Raw genomic sequence first — 6,034 nt, 5'->3', positions numbered from 1 at the left:
AAAAACGTCTACAAACGCGTCACGAGAAAACCCGTCGTCGAGTCGCACGAGGAGCTGGAATCGCGAAATCCCCCGTCGTTCACCAGTGACGTCACGGACGATCCACGGGGCCCAAAGCGTCGTCCAATGGCCGATCGCCGCGGCTGGTGGGGCTCCGCTTTCGTCTGCACGCGCTATAAAGCCCCACTAATTGTCGACGTCGCGAGCAGTCCGTGCGTGCCCCCTTTTAAACGACGATGTAGCGTGGCGCCCGAAAAGTCCCAGGATCTCGTGCACTCGTCGGCCAAGATCACTGTCACGATCGCGATCGCGCACGTGTTCCGCAATCAGGGGCCACGGTTGGTCGTCGCGGTTCGCTTCTGTCTTTTTTCTGCGGGAGGGGAACAGATCGTGAGAGGAGAGGAGAGCGCAGGGAAAGGACCCCGACGCTTCTTCGACTCGCCTTCCCTTGTCTCCTTTTTCCGCTGGCACCTCGGCCGAGTGAAGAGGATCCTCGCCGCTCCCGACGAGGTTTCGGGATTCTAGGCTCGGTGACAAACTGTGCGCGACACTCTTCGTCCAAAAGGTAAATCGCCAGCTCGGATCCACGCGTCCTGACCGCCCTGTAACCGCGTGTGTCTCGTTCTGCCTTCCTCCCTTGCGTGCTGGATCGCGGTTCCTCGACGATAATTAGCAGTGCTGATAGCGGCTTCGTTGTGTTGGGTGTTGATAATCGGGCACGACTCGTTGCGGAGATTTCAGACGTGACGGAGTTGTATGGAAATTGGAGGAAAGATCCTGGTTGATGCGTGATAGGTGGCAAGGTTGTGGTCCTGGAGCGCGGTGACGAGTCACGGCTGATCGTAAAACAAGTTTGTAGAAGTTTGCATAAGTGGCAAAGGCAGGAAGTTAGCGTGAGGGTAAATATTTGCCATTGTACTGTGTGAGATTGTACGTTTTTGGGGTAATTGGTGAGGAAGAAGGAAACGATAGGCTACGTTTGTTAGTGTTCATATGATAAATCATTTGACTGTGCATGACAAATTTGATTGGTTTGTTTCTGCGTATTTGAAACAGTTTTTTCTAATTTGTGATGTAACTTCTTTATGGAATTTTGTGAATACTTTATGCATATGAATTTATGATTTAACGTAATTTTTAAATAAATTAGACGAAGATTAGAAAGATAACAGAATTTTGTTCAGATTTTATTATAAATATTAAGTGTGATAATATTATTTCAGTGTTTAGATTCGCCCATTCGAAGCACCCATTATAAATTTATATACATATGTACCCACCACACTGAACGAGGGTTTTAAAAACTTTCCATTTTTGCTTGCATTATTACACAAGATTTACATTTAGTTGAATAGTAAATATTATGAGGCTTATAACAAAAATATTAATTTTCTTCAAAATGCCAGCAAATTAATTTACACACTTAATATTTTGTTTTTATTTTCTTGATTTTTTCACGAGTTAATTTTTTGTGTTCATTGGGAGTCGAACTTTCAGTTATTGATATTTCAAAAATTTAAATTATTATTTAAAAATTGAAGGGGTGTATCTAGAAAATCCATAATTTCTTATATTTTTCTTTCACTTCTGTAGTAGAAATGACTTAACGTAGCTTGTCGTCAAAATAAATATAAACTAAATTTTGTTTAACATCAAAGTTAACAGTATCATTAAATGATTCCATCTCTAATACTCTTCAAAAATAAATTTAACCACATCTACTGTAACGCAGATCATTGTGACTCAACGTGTCACGTGGTACATTCAAAATTTCAAATTTCTTTAATTTATAAATAAAATAAAAAAAGCATGAGCTAAAGATTGCACATACACTTCTCCAAGTTTGGAAATTACATAAATTTTGAATATATGAGTAGTTACATCACTGTATAAGAAATTCCTTAGAATGTTCTTGTACACTTTATCATTTTGTAAGAAAGTAACCAAGATACTATCTGTTATTCATACTTTAACGATCAATAGTAAAACGACTAACAAAAGGAAGGAAATCAATATTTTGGCACGAGAGCTTGCTACAATATAAGTATGTACATTGTGCATAGAATTATATGTAGAGACGAAAATTGTTGGGTTGCATACATTCTACAATGTACAATAAGCGAAACTCATTCTATTATACACGAATTTATAAAATTTTCAACATTAACAAACAAGACGAAATACAAAATGAATAGTGCATGTGATCAAATAAATTAATACATACATAGCTGAAAGCGACAATAGCAAAGATTGTGATAAATTTTTTCAAGAATTTGTAAATAAATACCAACAAAGTTCGTTAAACTGTTTACGTAAAGAAGTGCATACCTAATGTGGGAATATAGAATTTACTGAATAGTATATGTATAAATTATGAGAGTTTTAACAAAAACGATTCTTTTCTTAATAAAATGCAAATTAATTTACATAATTAGATGAACTGGGAAAACGCAATTTGCATTGAGGTAAAAAATAGAAAACGATTAGGAAGTTCATGCTTATTTGATAACAAAACATGAAAGAGAATTTATAACGTGGTATTGTATAAAATGTTATTTATTAAGGATTTGATTAAGGTATTGAATAAATGTTTAGAAATATTAAAAGAACAAACTTTTAATCGTAGACTGCATATGCATATAAGTGCATAGATACGTACACCTAATGTACATATAATACGATCATGATTCAAAGAATATATCATATATAATACGAGAACAGTGTTTTTCCAATAGAATAGAATCTTAGGAAGTAAATATTCCTTTTTTCATTCATTCACAAATATGCTTAAAAAGAGTTAAATTCCAAAATAAATGTTCACGATTTAATGTGAACAAACTGTCGCAGAAAAATAGTTTTCCAGAAAGTACAACTAAATTCACAACAAAAATATTAATTACCAATTCAGGATTTATTGAAAATTTACATGAAATACAAATTATATAATGCACATAATGCATATGCAAATATTTGTCAAATACTCAAAGTATACACGATAGTACTGAAAAGATGAAACAAATTCCTGATTAGACTCGCTTCTTTTTTGAGTTTGTTAAAATACGAATTTGTATAATTTTTTGCAAACTAGTTACTATTTAGTGATAAACCTATCGTTTATACTGAACTTTACGTGGTTGATATACTTCAGGGACTACAAACTATTCAATAAAACGTACAAACTTCATAAATTTACAATGATAACAGAAACATTTAACATGAATATTAGTACAATTTAATACGTTCAAAATAAGTTATATTATTAGAATTATGGTTTAATATTTAAACATTTTTAACCAGTTTCGTACCACTTTTTCTGCAAATATTTACCTTCACATTCTTTTATCTCGCAGTTTTTATGACTTACTTAGATATATGCACAATTTTGCGAATAGGTGTAATTAAACATAAGAGCAGGCAATGCGTCATAACCATGAGTCGAAACTTTATTTCAACTTATTTTCAAAGCGCACTCGGTCATTGTTTCGAGGAAAATAACAAGTGAAACTATTGAACTTGTGAATCCAACAAAGATCGCTGCTCTGATTTTCGTTATAATATTCTTGCACGATCCATAGACCACTATCGATCGTTCTTATTTCACGTGCCTCGATCGATATCTCTAATGACGCTTCCCTTAGTCGAGCAGGTGAGAAAACGTGGAGGGAAATCGTATGCAAAGGCATGGATTTGTGTTGCGATCGTTTCATTAATTATTAGGTCTTCAAGATAAAGCTATTCAAGGTTCAGAGTTTTGTGTAAGTAGTTACTGATATAGTGATTTACGCGAGCGTCGGTAAGTGCTACAGCGGAAGTGAATAATCGAATCGATCGTGAGTCCATAAATAATTCGTTTCAACTATTAAGATCGTAATATCAAGGGAATTAGTATAATTTTAATATCCTATTACGATGTTATCTGAGAAACTAGTTTCCATTTGATCTTTATTTCAAGTTAATTAAGTACCTACATATTTCCATAAATAACTGATTAATTTGTTAGTTTTCATTTATGATCAATGTAATTATTCGATGATCTATTATCATTTCTAAGTGGTTCGTATAGATTTAGAGTAAGTTATGTCGTTAAATAAGTAATGTAAATAGTACCTAGTGTAAGCTGAAGTGTATCAAAACCACTTGTCAGTGGTAATTAATATGCATTGTATAACAATTAAATTGCAGCTCATTTGGAAGGAAAAGAGAACCAGGAAACTTCCATTTTTTATTCAACAAGTATTTCCATAAAATAACATGCATCAAAATTAACTTAAAGACCAACTCTATGTTATGAACTGTTCCGTTATATTCATCAAACAATTTTTTTCCTTTGTAAATCCAAGTATTAAAAATTGTTTTTCTTATTAACCATAGATAAACTTTAGTTTTTCTTTCAAATGAGCTCCAATTTAATCGTTATACAATGCACATTATTATCACTAATAAGTAACTGAGCATTGTGTAACTGTTCAGATTGTAATACTGTTTACATTAACTAAACTATCAGAGTCCAATGTTCTGATCATCATTTTTATGAAAGGCTAGTTTTAGTATAAAGTTGCTTTGTAACATTCCTCGTTTTTTCCACTTATCATTTATTTTTCAATGAAAATCATGAAATACAGGAATACTCGAAACCAAACATCCACCATAAATAACAATTTAAAGAGATCCAATTGTAAATCCACCTGTTGCCACTAGTCGAATCAGCTTATCATGGCTCTCTTCGTTAACGAACAGATCAACGTTTTCCCTTTCACCGTGCGATGTTTTGTCGCGAGGACATCGTGAGATGTTCCGAATGTTCTTATGCAAATTTCGCTATCTTTAGAAAAAGGAACTTACGTCACAGTTTCATTTCCTGTTCTACTGTCACTATATGTGTACACTAGCGTGCATAAGTGTTTGGACACTTTCATATTATGGGAAATGCATAAAATAAATCTCAAGTAATCTCTAGTATAATTTTAGCTACAGACTTGTTTCAGACGATTATTACAAGGTTTGCAAATATTGACGAGAATAACATTTAGTATCAGTTAGTATAAATGAAATTTGTATTTCATGCATTTTCAATAATGTGAAAGTGTCTAGCTTGAATAATCGAATATTGTTAAGCAAGTAAGGAAGAGAAATATTATTTATCTGATGTGTTTATATACTACAGTGTTTGCATTTTGACAATGCTTTCTTTTGTTTTGGACATTAGCAACACGTGTAACAATTTTTTATCATACATATATTGGTAAATTATCTATTACTTAGTATTCACACACCACATTCTGTTAATCAATTTTGTGCTATATCGAAATGTCGGTGAAATGGAAGTGTGTTGTACTGTCCTTATAAATCTGATGTTTTAAAAATATTAAAAAATATTTCTTAGATAGGAACTGAAAAAAAATTGAAAAACAAAAAGAGAAATCGAAGTAAATTCTTAACTTTTTATATAAAAGCTTGTATTTCTGTTTCATTCGATTTAATTCTGTTCAGTTTAGTTAATAGAAGTGTACTGCACAGTAATGTAAAGTAGACGATCTTCTTTTTTGCAAAAACTGACTTGTATGATTATTCGATTAACCGAAAAAATGTATTAGAGCATCGTGTGCCTCGATTAGTTCGAATAATCGAGGTTCCACTGTGTATTCTTTTCGTTTCACCTAATTCGTATGGCATCAGCGACAGCACCAGTTACACGGAGCAGCAATAAACACTAATCTTGACTTATGAAATATTTATGGACTCCTCGAGGATCTTGCGCGCTGATGATCAATGAGGAACAGCCTTCAGTTTTTTGCGAAGAATCGCGGATTATAACTGGAACTGCGTAAACGCTTTGTGGATTTTGCATTCTTCGTTTTCATATCCATAATTATAATTAACATGGAACGAAAATAGCTTCCCCCTTCTGCTTTGTTTCATTTATTCAACGCCTGTTGTGCTTTATAAATTAAGGCTACAGTAATTTGCGAAATAAAGACTTCAGCTGAGCGAACGGCGATCGTACGAAATAAATAATGTTGTCTTAGCCTAAAAA

General features: G+C 33.7%; 1 protein-coding gene across 2 annotated transcripts in view; it reads left to right on the top strand.

The window, feature by feature from the left end:
- Positions 1-276: 276 nt before the first annotated feature.
- LOC143182031 (organic cation transporter protein) overlaps positions 277-6,034 on the top strand; it is a 29,335-nt gene continuing 23,577 nt past the window's right edge. For both annotated transcript variants that reach the window (XR_013002388.1, XM_076382770.1), the window contains exon 1: positions 277-565. The gene's annotated coding sequence lies outside the window, so the exon portion shown is untranslated. The remainder of the gene's footprint in view (positions 566-6,034) is intronic.

This window comes from Calliopsis andreniformis, chromosome 8 (genome assembly GCF_051401765.1).
Source record: "Calliopsis andreniformis isolate RMS-2024a chromosome 8, iyCalAndr_principal, whole genome shotgun sequence".
Lineage (NCBI taxonomy): Eukaryota > Metazoa > Arthropoda > Insecta > Hymenoptera > Andrenidae > Calliopsis > Calliopsis andreniformis.
The sequence above is the reverse complement of the archived record's forward strand: the minus strand, read 5'-3'. Positions and strand labels throughout refer to the sequence as shown.